Source organism: Pyrus communis, chromosome 8, assembly GCF_963583255.1.
Source record: "Pyrus communis chromosome 8, drPyrComm1.1, whole genome shotgun sequence".
NCBI lineage: Eukaryota > Viridiplantae > Streptophyta > Magnoliopsida > Rosales > Rosaceae > Pyrus > Pyrus communis.
In genome coordinates this window covers 2,944,384-2,968,771 of record NC_084810.1, presented here as the reverse complement: position 1 = coordinate 2,968,771, position 24,388 = coordinate 2,944,384, and the positions used below count along the sequence as shown (strand labels likewise).

The window sequence follows — 24,388 nt, the reverse complement described above, 5'->3', positions numbered from 1 at the left end:
AGATCTAATAAGGACCTACGGTTCCGGTGATGTACGTACATGTCAGGCGTTTGTAAATAGGAAGGAAAAAAAAAAACCAAAACATAAAACTATTTCTGGAGAACCCAAAACATAACACTGTTTATGGAAAAAAAAAATCAGATACAGTGTTAGTTTTTTCTGTGCATAAACAAACACTGTATCTGGAAAGAAAAGAACAAAAATCCAGAAACAGTGACTTAAATTTCAGAAACAGTGACTTAGATTCCAGAAACAATCTATGTTTTAACCTTTGATTGTTTATTTTCTTTCATGCATCAGTTGATTATATTTAAGAAACAAGATGCTTATTTTGCTTTGAATCCAAATACAATGAATTTCACTATTTATTTTCTATCTTACATTTAAGAAACAGTGTGACTATTTCATTTGGATCTAGAAACAGTGACTTAGATTCCAGAAATAGTGACTTAGATTCCAGAAACAATAACTTAGATTCTATAAACAGTGACTTAGATTCTAGAAATAATGTTACTTAAAATCCAGAAATAGTTTATTTTTATAGTCCAGAAACAGTGATCCGTCGTTATTATTGAATAATATACAGATCTCAAATTTATTATCTGGAGAAACAAACGATGAACTCCACTAATGAAAAAAAATTGAAAAACAGTACCTCGAATACTTTATGAATAATAACTACGATCACGTTTCAACGAAATAATACAAAATATAAATTAAATAGCATGAGGATCTATATTTTTGTTTCAAAGAAAAAGAAGAAGGTTTGCAAACAACGATGAACTCCATTAACGACGAAAATCTGGAACTTAACCTAAAAAAGTTAGGGGTAAAATCGACAAATCATAATTTATTATAGTTAGGCAATTTTTAATTGGACTACTTTATTATCGGCCTTGTATTAATCATTAAACAAAACTTATAACATGGTTTTTTTTATTAAAACTAAAACTTTTCAAGCCCTTTTCATTAGTTTCCTTCATTTTAACTCTAATTTTGATGACTTTTTACAACTACACTCCTTGACCCTATATGAATACAATGAATGAATTCGATCTTCAATTAAAAATATTTACATTAATGCATACCACAAAATCTTATGTTATACTTAATGAAAGTATAAATAAACTCTAAGTGTTAGTGGATTTATTATTTTGATAGGATACGCATTCTACGAAACTAGTTTCAACGATCCAACCGTCAAACTTGTTTGTATATACTTTGTTATTGCATACGCCAAAAATTGCAAAAAAAAAAAACATTCAAAGATCAAGTAACGGGACAAAAGTTTTCAACGGTTATAAACGAAAAATTACGATTTAACGGTTATTTTAACTTTGATTTTGATGATTTTTTTACAACTACATCCTTGACCCTATATGAATGCAATGAACGAATTCGATTTTTAATTTAAAATATTTACATTAGTAAATACCACAAAATCTTATGTTATACATAATGAAAGTATAAATAAACTTTAAGTGTTAATGAATCTATTGTTATGATGGGATACGCGTTCTACAAAACTAGTTTCAATGATCCAACCGTCAAACTTATTTGTATATACTTCGAGATCGCATACGCCAAAAATCGCAAAAAACAAACATTCAGAGATCAAGTAACTGGACAAAACTTTTCGACGATTATAAATGAAAAATCACGATTTAACAGTTATTTTAACTCCGATTTTGATGTTTTTTTTACAACTACACTCTTTGATCCTATATGAATACAATGAATGAATTCGATCTTTAATTTAAAATATTTACACTAGTGGATACCATAAAATCTTATGTTATATAAAATGAAAGTATAAATAAACTCTAAGTGTTAGTGAATCTATTGTTTTGATGGGATACACATTCTACAAAACTAGTTTCAATGATCCAACCGTCAAACTTGTTTGTATATACTTCGAGATTGTATATGCAAAAAATCGCAAAAAACAAACATTCAGAGATCAAGTAACGGGACAAAAGTTTTCGATGGTTATAAACGAAAAATCACAATTTAACGGTTATTTTAACTCCGATTTTGATGATTTTTTACAGCTACACTCCTTGACCCTATATGAATACAATGAATGAATTTGATCTTCAATTTAAAATATTAACACTAATGGATACCACAAAATCTTATGTTATACATAATGAAAGTATAAATAAACTCTTAAGTGCTAGTGAATCTATTGTTTTGATGGGATATGCATTCTACGAAGCTAGTTTCAACGATCCAACTGTCAAACTTGTTTGTATATACTTCGAGATCGCATATGCCAAAAATCGCAAAAAACAAACATTCAGAGGTCAAGTAACGGAACAAAACTTTTCGATGGTTATAAATGAAAAATCACAATTTAACGGTAACAGGACAAAAGTTTTGACGGTTATAAACAAAAAATCATGATTTAATGGTTATTTTAACTCCAATTTTGATGATTTTTTACAGCCACACTCCTTACCCCTATATGAATACAATAAATGAATTCGATCTTTAATTTAAAATATTTACACTAGTGGATACCACAAAATCTTATGTTATACATAATGAAAGTATAAATAAATTCTAAGTGCTAATGAATCTATTGTTTTGATGGGATACGCATTCTACGAAACTAGTTTCAACGATCCAACCGTCAAACTTGTTTGTATATACTTCGAGATCGCATACGTCAAAAATTGCAAAAAAAAAATAAAAAAAAAAAAAAAAAAAAAAACATTCAGAGATCAAGTTACGGGACAAAAGTTTTCGACGATTATAAAAGAAAAATTACGATTTAACGGTTATTTTAACTCCAATTTTGATGATTTTTTTACAGCTATACTGCTTGACCCTATTTGAATATAATGACTGAATTCGATCTTCAATTTAAAATATTTATATTAGTGGATACCACAAAATCTTATGTTATACTTAATGAAAGTATAAATAAACTCTTAAGTGTTAGTGAATCTATTGTTTTGATGGGATATGCATTCTACAAAACTAGTTTCAACGATCCAACCATCAAACTTGTTTGTATATACTTCAAGATCATATACGCCAAAAATCGAAAAAAATAAACATTCAGAGGTCAATGAATGAGACAAAACTTTTCGACGGTTATAAACGGAAAAATCACGATTTAACTATTATTTCAACTCGGATTTTGATGCTTTTTTACAGTTACACTCCTTGACCTTGTATGAATATAATGAACTAATTCGATTGTCAATTTAAAATATATTTTTTCTAACAAAAATCTGATCCGAACTACAATAATAAATTTAAAGTTACTTAATAAATATATATACCGTTCAATTTCTTAAGCGTTATACGTACAAAATAAAAAACGAAAATAAATTGGTTTAGGCGACGAAATATTTGAATTATGCCGCGCAAAGATTTAAAAAAATAATTTTTTTAATCTTATTTATTTTTGTAAAGACTTTGTGCGATGAAGTTTAAATTTTTGTCGCGCACGCGACGATGTGTTTTTCGTTGCGCAAAATTCTGTCATGTAAGACTTTGCGCAACGATGTTGTTTCGTCGAGCAAAGTCACTTTGACTTTGCGTGACAATGTGTTTTTTGTCACGCAAGACTTTGAGCGATGAAGTTTAGAGTTTCGTTGTGCAAAGTGACTTTGGGGGACAATGTGTGTTTCGTCACGCAAGAGTTTTTTTTTTTACTAGTGTAAGTTGCTTTGATATTCCACTTGCTAGATATTTGTGGATTGTTGACCGCACATTCAGTCGTTAAATTTAGTAATATATGTTGTACATGAATTTCTACATAGGTTAGATAAAAGGAAGACCCGAAAATTAGAAAACGAGGGATCTCTTTCGTTTTCATGTATCGCACATTGGCATATGTATAATTGATTTGTAGCTTTCAGGTCCTGCATATGGTAGTAAGCATTAAGCAGTCAAAAGAAAGAGCTGTAAATATTCTATGCATATTGTATATTTTCCATGCAATGCTTACGCTTATTCAAGTTGGTTCTCTTCCTTCTCTAAGTCTGAATCATATGGCCTTGCTGCAATAAACTATTGACCATATGCTTTAACTTTTTCATCACAATTTGTGACAGTTGTTAGGGTTTCTACGGAGGTCAAAAAGGATGTGGATGTGGGATGTTATTCGTTTGCCTAGCTAAGACATACAAAAGGAGGACTCGTTGCATTCAGTATGAGGATGTAAATAAATGTTGAATATCGGAAGTTCACTAATCTTGTAAAGGCTGATAAGAAGTTAGTTAATTTGTCATATTGCTAATTGATTTATGCTGGAATTTCAATTAGAGTATCAAAGCAGCTTGATTCACGTGTTAGATTTGAAAATTCATTACACATGAGAAAAGTGTGATGAAGTGTTTCCCATCGGAAGTTTACCTAACCCTTTATTGTCAATTTATTTTATGATGAAACTTCAACTTTTTTCATTCAGGTCCAGCAAAATTGCTCATGTAACTCGAGTGCAAAGAGCCCCCCATGTATGTCTCTTGGGTGTTTTGATACTAAAACATAACAAAAAGAAAAGGAGCCAATACTGATTAGTAGAAGAAGATCAACTTACACGAAATAAGTTTATAGTTGCATGACATCTTAATTCAGCATTACATTATTGATCCAAGCCATTTCAATGTCAATGCATGCTGGACAAACCTGTCACAGTTCATGAGCAGTATTGCTTCTGAAGCCAAGCTAAATTTCTTTAATTTAAACAAGAAATATAGACCGTCGCCGTGATATTGCGTAGTCAACCTCTCTAGAATTCTTATCCACACAACTATAATTTGAAGATTGTTGTAAAATCGACGATGTGTGTATAATGGAATAAATAAAATAAGACACAAAATTTACGAGGTTCCTCTACAGTCAGTGTGACTGGAGTACGTCCTCGGGCAGCAGTGATGCTTTTATTATAATTTGGAATAACAGGAGTACAAAGATAACTCTATGTATTCTCTCCTCTTCTCTTCCTCTCTTCTTTTTCTGCTCACAATTCAAAGCATACGGAGTGCTCTATTTATAGAGCAACTCCAAGCATACATCTTTGACAATATAACTTCCTTTATCTCCCAAGTCAAGATTAACTGCACGGGCATTGAAAATCCACCCAATGTCTGCAGTTTCTATGTGGGCATTCAATACCCACTAGACTTTTCTACAAAGATGACGATGAACTCAGAAAAGTCCCCTTAATTGACAATAGAAATCGCCATGGGGCGACCTAATGGGCCTCCGATATTAGATTTGAACAAGACTTTTCCTTATATATTAGACATATTGCTTGTATCATAATTATGAGTTTAGAAATTATCTTTTTATTGTGTGACTTTTTTTATTATTCATTAAGTTTACTTATTTTAAATATTATTTTTTTATTAAAATATATTTTAAAAAATAATGAACGTAACCATCTATGGTCCTACTACGTGGATTTTTTTTTTTTTTGATATCCAAATAGAAGAAGAGTAATTTAAATATTATGAAAACTTTATCCTTTGCATTCTCCCTTTATATGCGTAGAAGATTAATAATGCTTCAATGATTCTATCCTCTACAAGATCTTTACAGTGAGTTGGGAAAAAAGAGTTGCAAACTAATGTTATTTTATCCTCTACAAGATCTTAGTTATATTGTAAATATAGGTTTTTAAGGAAAGGAATCTCCAATTTTTTTTCCTTAAAAAATAGAAAGTAGTTGTGGGGACCACATCATATTGAACTTTAACGTTTTGTCATTTTTCAAAGGTGCATTTCATAGATCATCCTTACAAAATATTAGTCAAATCGGAAATATTTGAGGCATCTAATTAATTTCAAAGAAATTGATGAACATTTTATTCTCTAAGAAACATTGAAACTCCTTTGTGATAATTAAATAGGCAAAGGGTTTCAGATTGAATTGAATTTTTGCAAGAATGATCTATGAATCTAGACTTACAAAATAGATGGTTCGGATCATTGAAATTCGATATAGAGTGGGTTCTACAACTAATCTCCAATTTTTAGAAAAATTGAAAATCCCTTCTCTTAAAGGGCCTGTATTGTAAAGTACGAATAAAGCAACTACGCACAGTTCATCCTTTTTTAATTTTTTCTAGACATTGATACGTGTCATCTCTAGTGATATGTTTTATCTTATGAAGTCAAATATAACGCCGGATCCTTTTCCTTGGGATTCTAGGGATTCTCATAATCTCGTGATCGGGACCGTGCATCATGTGGTCAGTTTTTATTAGGTATTATTTATATTTAATTTTAAATTTTAAAATGATTTTTCACTGCAAGATGTACAATGCACGGTCCCGATCACGAGATCCCTAAGACCCTCAGGAAAAGGATTCGGTGAGGATTCTTTTCCAAATATAACAAAATATTTTTTAGTTAGATTGCAGCTAAAAAGACTTGTAAATTATTTTAAGAGATCCCTAAAAAATTTCTTCTCCAATTATATTCTCTAATTTAGGAATTTTTTTTTTGAACAAACGATATTATCTATACTAAGGAGAAAATTGTAGGTTTAACCTCATTATAGGCTATCAATAATGTGGTTCAAACTCGTTTTTGGCAAGAATTGAACCTAAAACCTCTCACTTACAAGTAAAGAGAAATATCACTAGACCGTGTACTAAGTGATTCTAAGTTAGGAAGTTATAATTGTGGACTAATATGCAGAGAGTTTTTATTTAAAATATTATTAAATATTAATGATTAATGCTAGGTTCTCCTTTCTCACTCCTTAGATTTAGTGCTCATAGAAAAATCTTTATCCCAAGAAGTGGATAGAAAGTGTGATTAGAAATGAACATTTTCAAATCCATTCTAAACTTTAGCTAGAAGCTCATTTAGCAAGTCTGTTGTAGATGCTCTAACTCATCATTTATGTAATTGAACTTAATTGATATCTTGTTTATACAAATAGATAAGAATAATACACGACCATTAAGGAACCACGTGTCCTTTCTGAAGAGAGAGAGAGAGAGAGAGAGACTATTCTAATCAGATCGAGATTCAAAGGTAGGTTGGTGACAGGTCCATATCGTAGCACCAACGGCAAGAACAAGAGAGAGGAACAAAATATACATACATACACACACACACACACACACACACACACACCCACACATAGTATTCTACACCGTTAGTACATATACCATTACCAGAGCCTATCTAAAACACCCATTACTTACAGCGTACACAAAAGCTAAGTATGGAACAAAAGGCATTTGCCGGGAAGAGCTTGTACGGTGGTTCTCTTCTTGTTCCTAGTGTTCAAGAATTATTAAAGAAGCCAATACTCACAATCCCACCCAGATACATACAGCCTCATCATCAAGAGATAATCAGTTCTGATCATCATGCTCATCAAATACCATCCATTGACATGCAAAAATTGCTTTCACAAGAATCAACCATTTCTGAAGCTGAACTAGCCAGGCTCCATTTTGCTTGCCAAGAGTGAGGTTTCTTTCAGGTAATTAAATAACCTAGCCTTTTCCACCTAAATCTTTCATCAAATAGTTCTGATTGTTTTTTGCCCACGAGTTCGAGGAATTTGTCGATGATCATTTAGTCTAGTATCATCTAGTCTTCGTTGGCGATATGAAAAGCAGTACATAACTATGTAATCATGTAATTATATATATATTTCACCTCAAGTTAAGCTTAATTAGTAGTCCACTTCTATATCAAACTTTCCCTTGATTTGTCGTTGATTGAAATTCATGTTAGCAACAAGTGAGTCAAACTTAAAAATAGCCAGCCCACCCATTTGGAAATTCATGGCTTCGACCGTTTGGTTATTTAAGGACCGTTTTTACGGATAAAACCATTTTAGGTATCAATCGAATGGGCTGATCTGAAAAATATTGAGGTTTCATAACAAAATCAAGTGGTAATATGAAGTGTAGCTCAACTAATATAAAAACATGTAAAATCTTTTCTCTCCAATTGGGGATTCATACTGTCAACACCCTTACTCACGTGTGGTGAGTTTTCAAGCCTAACACATGGACAACACAACTTGGATAATGTGAAGTACATATGGCTGTTGGACTTTACATGTGAGACCCCTGCTCGGGTGAAGTATGGTGCAAACAGATACCATGATGTGGAAGCCTAGGCATTAAGCTATAAATTAGGTTGCTGCAAAAAAATTTCGTTAATAGGTTGCTCCAAAATATATTTTAGTTTTTTGTTCTTCTTTTCCTTGGTTAACTTGGCTACTTTCTAGGCCTAACCTATGTTTTTTTCACCTTGCCTGCATACTAAATTTTAGAATTTGCTATTTCGTAGGTTTTTTGGCCATAATATTCACTCTATATATTTTTACAGCTGGTAAACCATGGTGTGAGCTCTTCCTTGGTGGAGAAAATGAAGACAGAAACTCAAGAGTTCTTCAACCTACCCATGGAAGAGAAGAAAATTTTTTCGCAACAGCCAGGAGACATTGAAGGTTTTGGACAATCCTTTGTAGTTTCTGAAGACCAAAAACTCGATTGGGCTGACACTTTCTTCTTGACCACCCTTCCTGTCCAACTGAGGAAGCCTCGCTTACTCCCAAAACTCCCTTCTCCTTTCAGGTCCTCTCATGATTCCAAATAAATATGTTTGTCTATGATTTTGTGCAATATGAATGTGAATGCACGAATTTATCGAAGAGTAATGTTATTTAGTAAAGGGAAAAAAAAAAAAAAATTATTACTTACAATCTCTAGTTAGAGTATTGATATAAGCGAGTGTAACATACTTACTTCTATTAATACGTGTTACAAATGAAATCATTTTTATGTGTCTAATAATATTATTGATAAAAACCTTGAATAAGATTAAAATTCAATAAAAACCTTGTGTTAGATTGGATATCGATTTTAGTCCTCTAATGTGTACTTAATTCAAATTCAAATTCTTATTATATTTTTGTTTACTATTTAATAGATATTACATTAAAATTAAAATTTATTATTATACATATTTTAATTCATTAATTTTATTTTACTTCCTCTAATTAGTATATCTAAACGTCCGTATCATAATATATTTTACTAAATTAGTGTACCGAAATATCTGTACCTAAATATGTGGCACATAAGAAAATATGCAAAAACATAAGTGTACCAAAAAATTCCGTACCTAAATATATGATAGTAAACTAGTGTACGGAAATGTCAGTACCTAAATATATTATAATAAACTAGTCTACCATGACCGTACCTAAACATATTATACTAACTTAGTGTAACGAAATGTTAGTTCCTAAATATATTGTAATGAATTAGTGGTGCAGAAAAAAAATATGGAAAAACATAAGTGTATCGGAAAATCTCTACGAAAATATTTTCTTATAAAAGATACTTACCATAATGAGAATTAAAATTTATAATAATTTCATACAATTTAATTTATGAACACCATAAAATTATAAAGAAAAAAGAGAGACATTTAATACATATGATGGCATTAAATAGAGTCTAGGGACTAAAATCAATTTTTAATCTTCTATAAGACATTTTTTTTTTAAATTTCATCTTATTTAAGGATTAAAATCTAATTTTCTATTTTAGGAATTATGCAGCGTACCTATGTGTATAGATTCAAAAGATTTGAAACAATTTACCTCATAAAAAGGACCAAAATTTGGACCTGTGAAATTACATTATTGCCCATCAATTTTTTTTTTTTTTGTGTAATAGAAGACTAAATAGTTTTTTCATCATCTTATGGTTGACAAAAAAAGTTTTATTAATAGGTAGTTTAGCTATAAATTATTTGCACATAAATAGTAGTGCTACAAATACGTACAAAAATATTCTACCAATTAGTTTACCTATTTACAAATTGATGATGAGCAAATAACTTATTTTTATAGGTAAATTATTTAAATGTATTATTAAATATATTGAGCAATAGTAATACGCAATTGGCCCTTTACCACAATGGTGAAAAGGAATTGGACCCTTACATATAACTGTTTGGGTTCAAGTCTCATCGGTGATTTCTTAAAAATCTATTTTTTGACAAAAAAAAAAACTATAATATGTATTGTTAAATAATTAATTTTTATTTTTATTTAAACTATAGGTAAATTATTTTTATGTACAATTAATAAGTAAATTAATTTTGAATCAAACACTATTGCTTTATTTTGTACGTAAATTATTTTGCATATATTGTAACATATTTTAGGCACAATTTATCATTGTAAGATATATGTACAAATAATTCACCTATATTTTTATAATGCAGAGAGACTTTAGAAACTTACTCATTGGAACTGAAAAACCTAGCCATGACTATCCTATCACAAATGGAAAAAGCTTTGCAGATGGAAACCAATGAAGCGACCAACATATTCGAAGGTGCATTGCAAGCGGTGAGGGTGAACTATTACCCTCCGTGTCCTCAGCCGGGGAAAGTCCTCGGTCTGACCCCTCACTCTGATGGTGGAGCTCTCACCATCCTCCTACAAGTCAATGAAATGGATGGCCTCCAAGTAAAGAAAGATGGGATTTGGGTTCCTGTGAAGCCACTACCAGATGCCTTTATTGTGAATATTGGAGACGTTCTAGAGGTAATGATTTTCACTGATAACTTTTAACCTTTTGAATATTATCTTGCTCGATACGTAGATGAAAATGTTATCCAACTGTCATTTTCATACCATTGACCATCAGGTGATCAATTCTTTTTTAACTACATATAGTTCAAATTCAAAATTAATCTACACCGTAACGTAGAAAATCATTTGGTAAAAAGGAATTTTACTCCAACATTACTCGGTACCAATTTTCACTCTGGTAAGTGTATATAAAGAGTGTAGTGTTGCGAACAAGAGTTAGTTGAGTTGGTAAGGATTGTTCTTTTTGCTAGACCAAGGCTTAAATTCGAGTCTCGCTGCTAGCAATCCCTCTCGGTGAGCGATTTGTAAAAACAAAAAAAAAAGGCTAAGGCCCCTCTCTGTAAGTCCTCAAATAGGCATGTGGTATACCTTGGACCAGCAACGGGTTGCCTCCCCTCGCTCTAAACAATTTGTTACCAAAAAAAAAAAAAGAATGTAGTGTTATCCATGCCATGTTTACTGACTATATTATTAAGCATGTAAATCTTTCACACATAGCTTAATCTTCAATAACCTTTTTACTGCGTGAGTGCGTCCTATATTTTGTGAGAGATGTGTTGAACAATTATTTCAAACTTTTGATCCTTAATAATTATACCTATTGCAGCAATTACCTTTTACTTTTACAGTTTAAATATATGCATGGCAGGTTATAACAAATGGGACGTATCGTAGCATTGAACATCGTGCAACTGTGAACTCTGAAAAAGAAAGGCTCTCAATCGCCACATTTTACAACCCCAGAGTTGATGGTGAAATCGGCCCGGCCTCTAGTTTGATCACTGAGCAAACACCTGCAGCATTTAAAAGGCTGAGTGTTGAAGAATATTTCAAAGCATTTTTTGATCGTAAGCTTCATGGGAAGTCTTTTCTTCACGAATTGAGGATTAAGTAATGATGTTAAGCAGTAGAGAGATATCTCTGAGGAGAATAAAAAGGTTTATGTAAATTTCTGAAGAGAATAAAAAGGTGTATGTTGTAAAATTAATATTGCCCAAATGATATCTTAATTGTCATAAATTATCATCTAATAATAAGTTTGGACACCATTCTCTGGTTGTTATCATGAGACAAATCTGGAGTAATGCTAGGGAAATTATATTTTTGTATCATATTAGTGTATCATCTTATGTGACAAGTTATGCATATAACCAATATCTAATAAGATAAATCATATATGTTAAAACTCGGTTTTCCCCCCGAGCATTGTTCATCACCAGTGTCCGGACAGAGATGCCCCTGGTTTTTCTTTGCTTTGCCGTTTTGCTGCTTATTTTTTCCACAGTGATGTGCCGGATTTGCCCTTGCTATCCAGGTGCCCATCATCGGTGGAGCCTTTCTTTTGGTCTGTTCTTCGTTTTTTGAACCCAACTACGGAAAAGGTTATGCACTTGTCGGTCATCGTGGAAAGAGAAAAGGATGCATAAACTCTAATTGCTTCCAGGAAGCACAACCTGCATCACTCATTCAACTCTCTCTCTCTCTATGAAATCCTTCTCTCATTCAACTCTCTTTCTCTCCAAAAAAAAAAAAACCCAAAAATGGCTTTGGAGCACCGAAGACGAATTGAAGTACGAGTGCTCCAATTTCAAGAGTCTGATTTCAGAATCCCGGAGCAGGTGACATTTGGGGGTTTTTAAAAAAAAAAATTAATTTGTTAATTTAATTATTGGCTTTTAAGTTTGGGTTTTGGTTTTTAATATTCATGCTTAAAGGATCAAACTTTGCATGAATTTTTTTGTGGTCAACGGGTATTTTAGCTTCATAGTATATGAATTTGTGCTAATTTAACCCTTGGATTGTTAACCATATAATCAAAATCAAGTTTTCACTCTTTTTTCCATACTTTGGTTTAAAGCAATATCATTTGAATGATGAAATTTTGTGGGTGCATGTAGAAGTGTCAAGTTTAGTTGGATGCTAGCAAGTGGTTTCCGTTTCCATCCTTTTGCGGCTGTCAATTTTAGTTTACCTTATTAACAGTAGTGTAGAGAAGCACAGAAATGCAGAAAGAGAATAAGAGAGAGAGAGAGAAAGTAATTGATTACATTGATACTGAATTAATTTTTACAACTATGAGAATACAGTTTATATAGCCATCATGACTAACTTGCAGCCTAAGCTATTTAACTAACTAATTTTGGTAACAACTCTAACAACCTTTGGATATTGTCAACATCCCCCCTCAATCTCAACTAGGATTGCCCAGTTTGAGATTGAAGCAGACTATCCAGCAATCAACTTCTTACAATCACAGAAATCAAGAAACACAACCTTCTTCGGCAATCGACCTTCAATGAAGAAAGGGAACAAGAACTGCATTCCGGCAATCAGCCTTAATGGAGTTGCACACAATAACAACAAACAAAATTTTTCAAGAACGTTACTCCGGCTATCGGCCTTTAAGGAATAACACACAATATCTGAGACAGAACTTTTCACTCCGGCTATCGGCCTTATGGAGGAAACAAAATGCATTCAACACACTCTTGGCAATCGGCCTTTTTCGAGTGCACAAATCTGAACAAATCTGAAGTATACGGCTATCGGCCTTGACACTACCAAAATTCCCAAGAAAATTCTCATTGAGATGTTATCACAAACAGTTGATATGCTGGAAAGAAAATTAGTAATCTAAGACAAAACCTGAGAACTTGAACCTTGAAACCCATAACACACTGTCCTTACTCCGAATCACTTGCAGACACTTCCTTATCCTTTTCTCTCCCTCTCTGATCGCAGTTGTTGAAGCCCGGAGACGCAAAAATGGCGACGGGGTTGATACGGAGGGTCATAGCTTCTGCAGCGTCGTCGGGATCGATGGCGACGTCGTTTCGTTACGTCTGCGTCCGGGCTATGGAGTCGGAGGCCCAGGCCCAGCAGGTGGAAACCCGGACAACCCGAAGAAGCCGGAGCTTTCGACGGAGATGAAGGGAGGGAAATCGGGGATGGAGATGGCGGTGAAGGTGCATCGGCGCCGGGTTGCGGTGATGGAGTCGGGGAGGGCTCTGGCGGAGAGGAAGAAGAGACGGCAGTGCTGAATTGGACTAGGAGAAAAGCAAGAAGCAGAGGCGAGAGGAGTTCGATGAACCTCGACATTGTTGACAGAGGAGGCGGCGTCGGCTCGAGGTGTTTGTTTCCCGAGAAAATGTAGATCTGATGGGAAAGTAAGAAGAGAGGAAGTTGAGATTTTGGGAAGCCGGAGCTCAAGGAGTACGAGATCGACCTCAAGGAGTGCGGGCCCATGGTACTCGACGCCCTCATCAAGATCAAGAACGAGATGGACCCCACTCTCACCTTCCGGCGATCTTGCTGGGAAGGGATATGCGGCTCCTGCGCCATGAACATCGATGGCTGCAACGCCCTGGCCTGCCTGACGAAGATAGCGCCGTCGGAGGTAGGCACCTCGATGATCACGCCGCTGCCGCACATGTTTGTGATCAAGGACCTGGTGGTGGATATGACGAATTTCTATAACTAGTACAAGAGCATCGAGCCGTGACTGAAGCGGAAGACCAAAGCGGAAGACCCCGGCGGCGGAGTTGGATGGGAAGCAAAATTTGCAGTGAAACCCAGATGAAATCAAAGAAAACCTATGCGAAATCTCAGAAGTTTACATAGAAAGAAAGGAAGAAAGAGCTCTTGTATTACGAATAAGGAAATACGCGGAGACGAAAGAAAGTAGTGAAGAAAGATAGAAGAGGAATCGACCACCAAGATCCATAGCGTGAGCCTTGGTGGCTCTGATACCATATTAACAGTAGTGTAGAGAAGCACAGAAATGCAGAAAGAGAATAAGAGAGAGAGAGAGAGAAAGTAATTGATTAAATTGATACTGAATTAATTTTTACAACTATGAGAATACAGTTTATATAGCCATCATGACTAACTTGCAGCCTAAGCTATTTAACTAACTAATTTTGGTAACAACTCTAACAACCTTTGGATATTGTCAACATACCTATTGCATCTTGGCTTCCAAACTTTTTATTCCTAGATTTTCATATCACATAGTAGTCATTGAATTCAGAACGTCAGCCTATGCCCCCTATGCTTGCAAGAGGAAGGGGTGCCTGGGAAAATAAATCTAATTTCTTTCAAAGTTTGAATGATAAACCTGGAAGAAAAATGACCTGAAACACCAAGATCACAGCCAAATATAGAGCCTCCTAGAGCTGCAATGTAAGCAAAGATGAAATACCTAGTAATCCTATACTCATACTGATGAACCCTTTTAGATACTACTCCATCACCTCCAAATCCTCCTGTGTCGGTTTAAGATGATCAGGGCATAATCAGGATAGCCTCGCACCACTTACATTTACTTCGCCGCTGATATATTTTTTGCATCCAATTTTCCATTATCTAATCTTTAACTTACTTCTGTTATAATTATTTCAATCAATTCTTTAACATATACACTCTTTTTAGGGAATTGTTGCTACACTTATTGTACTTCAAAGAGCAGTAAACCGAATCATAAAACAATTTTCAGGTGTAGTATTAATCAAGAGCGTAATGTCACACATAAAGATTTATAAAATTCATTTTGATTATGCCCTCCATCGTCATCAATGAAGTATTGCGTGTCTTTATTTGTACTTAAAAAAAAAAAGCCAGAAAATTTTCTTGAGGTGTAGTACTGTATATTAATATCCTTGATACTCTACATCAATCATTCTGACATATAATTATGGATCCACAAGTGCACGCTCCCTGTGCTATTGTTCATTGCCTATTTAGGCAATTTCCTGCAACATTGTGCAAAGTAAAATAAAATTTTGTTATAGTTATCTATGATTAAGTGTAAGCGTTAATATGTGTTTCATCCATATATGCAATTTTTGTTAGTGTCATATCTTGAAAAGTTAGCATCTCAAGCGAATTGTATTTACCATTTTCCTTTCAAATGAATTTTAAAATCAGTTCCAGTCCATGTTTGTTTAACAATGTAGTATCATTCATTATATAGTTTCACAAAAATCATGCATAATTCTTGCTGAACTTGGTTTGGTTTTCTTTTGTTTAGGGATAGATTGAGTGAATCACAATTTGACCAAGTCTTGAATGATGAATTGAACTAGATCATGGAGGTCTCTTTGTCAAGTTAAATTTTCATTCAATTTTTTTTTTTTTAAGCATTTGTAATCCTCAATTCTTGACTCAAACATTGCTTGATTATAAAGTGAATGAATTTGCATAATCTTAAATATAATTTTTGATGCTGCAGTAGCGCGTGGGTATATTTACTAGTTAATTAATAGGCATAACATGTACACATCACTTACCACATTAAATGATACACTAATAGTTAAAAAATGCGGTCTCTCAAAAAAAAATTCGACAAACTATAGTTATATTTTCTTTTTCTTTTCTTGGATATGATGCTTATTTTATTTGACAAACTCGTAGTTGAACACTTTAACAGTGAGTGCATCACAATTAATTTATTGCTTAAACATCCCAAATTTTAAAGGGACATGAAATCCTTACATAGTCCATCAGTTTATAGCACTTACCATCAGTAATTCCACGTCTCTATCCAATTGAAGGTTTTAAACTCTATGACCAAATCATTTACACCACAAAGTAATATGCTCTACGGTACTGTTTGGTATGTAGATGGGATGGAATAGGACGGAACGGGATGGAACAGATGTTTCATGCTACGTTTGGTGTACGCTCAGGTCAGAATGGAACGAAGGATTAAGTGACAATCGTACCTGTTGGGGTGAAAAACTTAGAGTACACAACTCTAGCACAAGTGTTGGAGAGACAATACAAGTAAACAAATTACTTGTATTACACAAACAAAATATTACAACACAAACTATCAAAGACACTCTTGAGAAGCTATGACACTCACTCACTTTCTAGAGACAAACTCTAGAGCACTCACACTCTTACAAGACTATTCTTTCTTCTCACTCTCACTTGCTTGCTTGCTTACAAGCTTGCTTGGTTGGTTACATAGCACCACACCCATATTTATAGGGCATGTTTGCCGACTTTGGACATTGCTAGATCATTCTAGCTACTAATCATGCATGCCACCGGCTAATAGCCATATAATATTACAACTTGCTAGAATTATCTAGCTTATTATGCATGCCCACCGACTTTAACATGCAAATTTGAACTAGAATGGTCTAGTTCATTTGCAGCTGGACAAAGTCTTCTAGAAGCTTCTACCTTCCAAGCTTGCTACTTGTATTTGCTAGACTTTTCTAGAATCCAAACACCAATTGGGCTGGTGTTGATCTTCAGTACCCATCCACTCTGACGAGTTCGACCTCACCTGAGCCACCATTGACGAGTTCAACGTCATCCCTCACATCTTCCACCTAATCCTCGCCGTCCCATCCCTCTGCATCAACCACGTCCTGCTAGTGGGTGGTCTTGAGGTTTTTGCGGTGGAGGGCAACGGTCTAGTCGTGGGACTAGCAGGGACTAGAGAGGCATCAGGAGAGAGGTGGGGTTGGGTTCGGATGGGTTTACTGGGTTTGGGTTAGCTTGGGTTGCTAGATTTGTGGTGGAGGAGGAGGAGGCTATAAGCGAAAGGGAAGGTAAAGAGAGGAGGCTACGGGAGAGAGAGGGTAGATAGTGAAATTAATGAAAAAAGGAGGGGTATTATTGTCCAAAAGTTATAATTTTGTGTTTCATGTGCTTGAACAAGTCGTTCCGAGGGGGGGGAGCGTGGCACAAAAAATTGACTAAAATTCGTTTCACGGGACATCGCATCCCAAGCAAATTGGCACACCAAACGTGAGACGAGTGCGTCCCATCCCACTGTGTTTCGTTCTGTCCGATCCCACGTACCAAACAGTACCTAATGGATTACACCAGTACTATCACCTCACCACATGTCACGCAACGGATTTGACCCAAACTAAATCACCTCACACAAGGAATATGCTTTAATGGATTACACTAATACTCTCACCTCAACACATGTCATGCAACGAACTAAATTCGAGCAAGTGACACTTCATTTTACTTTTAAGAGCAAAATGTAATACTTCCCGTTCTCCCAAACTGAAATAAACAATTTATTACCATTTCCTGCAAATAACCTGAAAATGAAATTACAAAGGTTCGAAAATCCAGAATAAAGGTAGAAAACATCTAATGTACATAATGTTGTCAAAATAGCTACAAAACATCTAATGTTTTCTAAAATGAACAAAAATCTTGTACAGCTCTTCAAATATACACCAAAACATGTGTCAAGTTCTCACCCAATGCTGAAACGGAAGGGAAAAAGGGTGAGTTGCAAAGCTCAGTAAGCAACATTATCTTAAATGAAATTATTCGAATGCATAGTCAAAGGGGATGGATTCAAGAGCTGCAATACAATGGACACAAGAATCCAATGAATTAATAACAATACAAATAGCTTCTGTAATTCCTCATCAGTAAAGCCAATAAGGCTTTATTCAAATGGTGGTTACATGACTTTATCCAACTGATGAGAGGTCCAGACTCCTTCACAAAGAAGGCATAAACACTATGATTCAGACGGACTGAAAACTGAATCAAATCTCAATAACAATGTAGCATAGAGATTTTAAGAAAGATGGAAGCAAAGCAAACAAGACAAAGAAACTTACTTGATTCACTATGTTCCAAACTGTGAAATCCAGCAACTACCACTTACACTAAGTTTCTCTCAAACACCAATCTCTTAGTTGAGGTTCTGTAATAAGAAAAAATGGGTTGAGAGAAGAAAAATGTGTTAATAACATAAAGACAACTTTCTTTAAGCAGGTGGTGGAAGGTTATTTCAGCTGTGGTTTTGCTTGCCAAGAAATGGCTGCTTACTTCGCTTTAAGCAAAGTGAAAACTTGTCATGCCCCAACTTACGAACAAAAACTATTTACGAATTAGGAAGTGAGCCATAAATGATATATCTTAGCTATAAAATCTACACTCTCTATTCCCTTTCTTCTACCGTTTGACTCATTTCAATTTTCTCTCTTTCTATCCTGCCAAATATGACTAATGATCCTATTATCCCACCACCAAACCCCAAAACATCTAACTAAATTCCCCCACTCTCTTTGTTTTTGAATTTGTATTCTCCCACATGCTACAAACCAGCCCCCTCCTCCTCCCCACTCTTTCGTTTTAGCTTCCCTTTTCACTCTGATCCCTTGATCTCACCTTCCCTCTTATCAACCCAACCCCCAACCCTTCTAATTATTCAACGCACACCGCCTGTATAGCGGGAAAGCTTCTGCTGCTCATGGATAGTGCATGCTGCAACTTCCCCAGCTGAGTATGGCGTCACGGCTGTTGCGTCGCGGTGGCATGGCATTGGCACATCGCAACGGAAAGACATTATAATTGAAAGAATCCTTGTCAATTTGCATGCGTTATCAGTTGTCTGCGAGTGTTGTTATCGGCTATTTTATGTTTCAGAAGTCGGTGCTTGGAATTGTTCTAGCCGGTCAGCACTTCGGAAACCCCTAACTGCAGGACCATGTGCTGTTTTGCAGCGTTTGTCATTCAATCTTGGGTAGTGCCTTGGCAGGATTCTGGAGACAGACTGTGCCAGCACAGAAGCAAGATACAAATGTCATGTAAAATCTTTAGACAAGCAGTACAAACTTAAGTCTTTCTGTTTTCATATGAGCTGATATTTGTCGGAATTTCTTTTTGTCCGTAGTAGCTATGGAACAGTTGGATTTGCACTTTCTAGTGCTGGTCTGTGAATAAGTTGGACATGTATTGGTAGGTCGTACCTTTATTAAAGAGATGATGTAAATGTGATATAAAAAATGTGATAAGTATACACTACTCATTTTTGTTTTTCTTTTCAATCCTATGTCCAGTCCACCATTTCCGTTCTTTTATTTTGCATATGATTGCCTCTATCTCGGACAAGCAAAATTACCAATAGTCCAATCCAAAAGGAAGATTGAATTGGGGAAAAAGGGAGCAAGTACACAATTTTGGCCAATTGATCTCATTTACTTCTACAAAGTTCAGATCGAAAGATTTCAATTTTCGGCTTATCGTCGTACACAAAACAAAAACAAACAAAAAAAGCAAAAAAAACAAAAAAGCTCCAAGACATTTTGAGAGAAAGCTTCTCTCAAATTGTAACCCAAAGCCCAAGCCCAACAACAAAGCCGGACCTCTCACCCAAATACTTTTGGAACCAAAATTCCCCTAACCAAAAATTTAAATCCCCCGCCAAATTCAAATATTGGCTGCTAAAACTCAAATGAAAACAAAGGCTCGTAACTTTTGAAGTTCCCACAACAAATCTAGTTCGTTCGTCTAATATTTTAATTCAAATCCCTAATCTCTAATCCCAAATCAAAACCTCAAAAGGTCTCTCAAACTCTCAATCAATGTTCCCACCAAATCATTTCCCCCATTTTTCTTTGCCCAAAAACTAGACCAACAAATGGATCAGAGATTCCATGGCCTACCTTCTCTCATGAGATTCAGGCTCATGCAATAGCAGTATAATGATGCCCTTTGTCCCCCTTGTGCCTTTTGAGGATAAAGCGAAAGGCGCCGAGGGACCAACTCGTTTTCCCTGACCTTGCTGCCTTCGCCGCTACCATCTCAACCTATTCCCTACCTGCCAAGAAAAGGGTTTGGGCGTTTCAACCCGATTTGTTCCCCAAAGAGCCCCTTTCAACATTGGTCCTTAATGTCGAGTACAAGCTGCCTTTTGGGTTGGAGTCGGAAGAAGAAGCGATCGAGAAAATGGAGAAAGTGGAGGGTAAATCTGAAAATTGTTGCAATGAAAATATCGAGATTACCCATGACCAAGACGAGAAGAGCCAAGAAATTGTAGGGGATGGAGAATGCAATGAAGAAGATGATGAGGGTTTTTGTGCTATTTGTCAGAGCACATATAGAGATCCATTGGATCCAATTGTGTTCTGTGACGGGTGTGATCTGATGGTTCATGCCTCCTGCTATGGAAATCTCCTCGTAAAAGGTATTTTGGAAAGCAATTGGTTCTACGCCAAATGCACATCTTCTGCCGCGCATTCCCAATCCATTGAGTCCTGTTCTTGCTGCTTGTGCCCTGTCAATTGTGGGGTAATGAAGCCCACTGGAGACGGCCGGTGAGCACACATTGTGTGCGGGCTTTATGTCCTGAATGAAGAAAGTTGAGGTTCTAATATGAGGAATATCCCAATTATTTATAAGCTCATGCAAGGTCACTCCTCTCATCAACGTAGAATTCATTTTTAACATGTTCCCTCATGTGTGGCGACTTTTCAAACCTAACACATGGACAACATAACTCAAGTGACGTGAAGCACGTGTGGCTGTTGAGCTTCACATGTGGCTATTCTGATACTATGAAGAAAGTTGAGGTTCCACTATAAAACTAATTGGCAAGGAAGTAGCCCAACTACTTGTAAGCATATGTAAGATTCCTCACGTGTGGCTGTTGAGCTTCACATGTGGCTATTCTGATACTATGAAGAAAGTTGAGGTTCCACTATAAAACTAATTGGCAAGGAAGTAGCCCAACTACTTGTAAGCATATGTAAGATTCCTCATCTCATCAATATGGGATTCACTATAACACTGAAAAGTGTTCTTCAATGATCCTGAAGGTTGGGAGGGGATTGATTGCTCCAAGGTTCCGAAAATGCAGTGGAAGGAGAGGTGCTATGTTTGTGAGAGTTCGAGAGAAGGGGTTGGGTGTTATCCAGTGCCCTGAGTTTAAATGCCCTTTGGCATTTCATGTGAGTTGTGGGTTGAATGAGGATCTTTGTATTGAGTACAAGGATGGAAGGAATAAGGGAGTTATTGCCCCCAAAATTTCATCACTTGAACATCTACTTGTACTGAAACTTTGGTTGGATATCAGCTTAATTTTCCTTTTTCCCATGACTGAAACTCATCTACCATTAACAACTAATACTTGAGATGACATTTTTTTAAAAATCATGAAAGTTTGTAGGTTGGTTTGTCATGTGAACGATGGCACCCATATCCAACAATCATGCACAAGACTTGTATTTCGAGCTATTGAAAAAGCATTTAAGATACATGCAGCATCTTCGTGTGGTATTCCTTATGCTTCTGCCAAAAACCCAACGAACTTCCCAAGGAGAGTTGTGTGGTTCTTGGCTCTAGTTCCCACTGTTTCTTCACTTTGACCCCTCCAATTTTTGCATTGAAGGTAGGAAGCAAAATCATTTATCAGTGCAATAGGATTTGATGTAAAAGCTAACAAACCACCACTAGGAGCTTCACATGCATGGTTTGTTGAGGAAGATGCTGCAAGATTGGCCCTATAACTGCTTTTGTATGGTGGGTTTGAGCTGCTTTGAAAGGTCATTTTTCATCCTTGTTGAACTTAGGTTGTAACTTTGGATGAAGTATCCAGCATCGATCTTTGGTATAGACAATTCCAAGGTGATCAATACGAAGATAGTGATACATTTCAAGTCTGATCATTTTCCCTTGTAAACCCTTGATTCAGGTGACTTGTGATTTGAAGCATATGCTTGGGCTTCTCGCACACTAGACTTGGTGTCAAGAGCCATGACTAGCCTTTTAACTTCTTCTCCTTTTATGGTGGCACATACACTGGAAAAATATGGAAGTTCCAAGTTCATCAAGATGTGGCTCCACAAATCTTCATACTCCGAGCTCTGATCGACTAACAATTAGAAGATTTTGCCTTCCTCAGCCCTCTTCAACAGTGTAATAATATCAGTGGTATGAAGTCTATAAACGTCCAACTCGTTCCACATCGACGTCGTAGTGAGGTTACTGAGATGTTGAACAAAAGACTTACTTAATTTCTTGTTTAAGGGCAACAATATCTCTTTTGAGCTAAAAAACTATGGCTAAGTTATTTTGGTTGTCATACATTTCTCTCACCCTGTCTAATAGCTGCTGTGAAGATTCAAAATAGCTGAAGATTTCGGCGATTTTCCTTTCTGTGGAGTTAAGTAACGAAGACATGACCAACTGGTCATTGCACATCGATGATGCATAATATGGGGAGGTGTTCTCCAGTGCTTGAATGACTCTATTGATGAAGCTAAGCTTAGCTCTTCCTCCAAGGGTTAATGTTATTGCCCTGGACCAAGGGAGACATTGAACTCGTTGAACAACACTAAACTGAACCTTTGATTAAGGTTGATATCAACCGCAGAGATATTGGTAGACGATGAGGCAATGGTGCTCTCAGCTTCTGAATTTTCTTTAGCCATGTTGATGGCTGAGAATGAAGAATGATGAAATAAAAGGCATCAATGACAAGCCTAAGAAGGACACTGCTCTGATATCATGTGGAAGATTTGGATTTGAGTGTATTTTCTATTATGAATTTGAGATTACAGCAAACACTTTAAGTAGCAGGAAGATTACATGCAATCTTTCCCTAAAATCAGCCCTAGTGGATGGTAATAATCCAATAAAACAACATTACCAAATTCAAGGGAATATACATGAAAAAGTCAACTAGAGACCTGAGATTTAGGGATAACTGAACCCTAAAAAACCCAAAAGCTGCTTCTAGAGAACAACATGCCACCTAGGGCTGCTGGAGGTGATCGAAATGACTACTGCTGTGTTGATCATGTACATTTCAGCACTAGAAATAACTGAGGGATAAGACCATCTCCAATCCTTAAAGTAAAACCTAAAATTTTTAACCCAAAAATAGTTTTTCTGCTCCAACCCTTCTAGGTTAAATTTTTTAGCTTGATATTATTAAAGAATAAGTTTAGACGAAATTTTTTTCAAGTAAATTTAAAAAAAAAAAAATTATGTAGACTGTCCTAATTTAATTTTATGAACAATTTTAACCTATAAATATTTAGATTCCTATAAATGTTGAAAAAAAACATTAAATTGGGGTGAATTTTGAGATAAATACATTTTTTTAAATTAATTTAGCTGTTGGATTTAAAGTTGGGCCGTTAGATCTTTTTTTATACTATTGGATTTGATCATATTGGATATCAACCGTTAAATTCAATGAAATTATAAATATATTAAAAAAAAAAAAACAACAACAACAAATATGAATCTTGACCAACAGTCCATTTGAATTTGTGCCATTGGATTAAGCAAAAGAGCCATTAGGCTTATTTTAAAGGCCGACAAGTGGACAGCATGGCCACTTGGGTGGCGTTTATCCTTTGTCGAAGCACAAAGCAAGCTCATGCGTTGAAGCGTGGGCCGTGTTAAGGGCTTGCGCGTCTAGCTTTTGCTGGCAAGTCCACGCGCACAAGTGGGCCAACTCAATAACCCAAACTCAAATCCTGGTTGGATTTAACCCAAAACTAAATTTTACTCCAAGGGTTGCAAGTCCACGCGCACAAGTGTGTTCAACAATGATTAACACTAGTAAAGCAAAGACAAACTGGACAAATGGTAATAGAAGAAGGGTAATTTGAATATTATGAAAGCTTTATCCTTTTGCCTTCTCCTTTTATATATACATATAGAAGATTAATAATACTTCAATGATTCTATCTTCTACAAGATCTTTTACAGTGAATTTGGAAAAGAACTTGTTTGCAAATATTGGTCTTGTTTTTACATCTATGCTAGCTACAAATAAAATTTGAGATCTCTTACAAAACACGAACAATTTTAATTGTTGATAAATTAGCTAGTTTAACAGAAAATAGAAATGGGATCTAAAAATCCAAATCAGAGCACACGTTAATTGCTTCAAGACCACGTCAACCAATTAATAAAGGATTTCCAAATTGGGAGTCATTGAATACAATTAAAGAAATCTGCAATTAATTCAAAATGTGACGATAGTCAAATACAA

The 24,388-nt window shown here is 35.4% G+C and overlaps 3 pseudogenes; all 3 read left to right on the top strand.

The window, feature by feature from the left end:
* The first annotated feature begins 7,046 nt into the window (after nucleotides 1-7,046).
* LOC137742490 (protein SRG1-like) lies at nucleotides 7,047-11,654 on the top strand (annotated as a pseudogene).
* A 1,717-nt stretch (nucleotides 11,655-13,371) lies between these two features.
* On the top strand, nucleotides 13,372-14,348 carry LOC137741556 (succinate dehydrogenase [ubiquinone] iron-sulfur subunit 1, mitochondrial-like; annotated as a pseudogene).
* Nucleotides 14,349-20,328: 5,980 nt separating this feature from the next.
* LOC137741866 (nuA3 HAT complex component NTO1-like) lies at nucleotides 20,329-22,043 on the top strand (annotated as a pseudogene).
* Nucleotides 22,044-24,388: the final 2,345 nt, after the last annotated feature.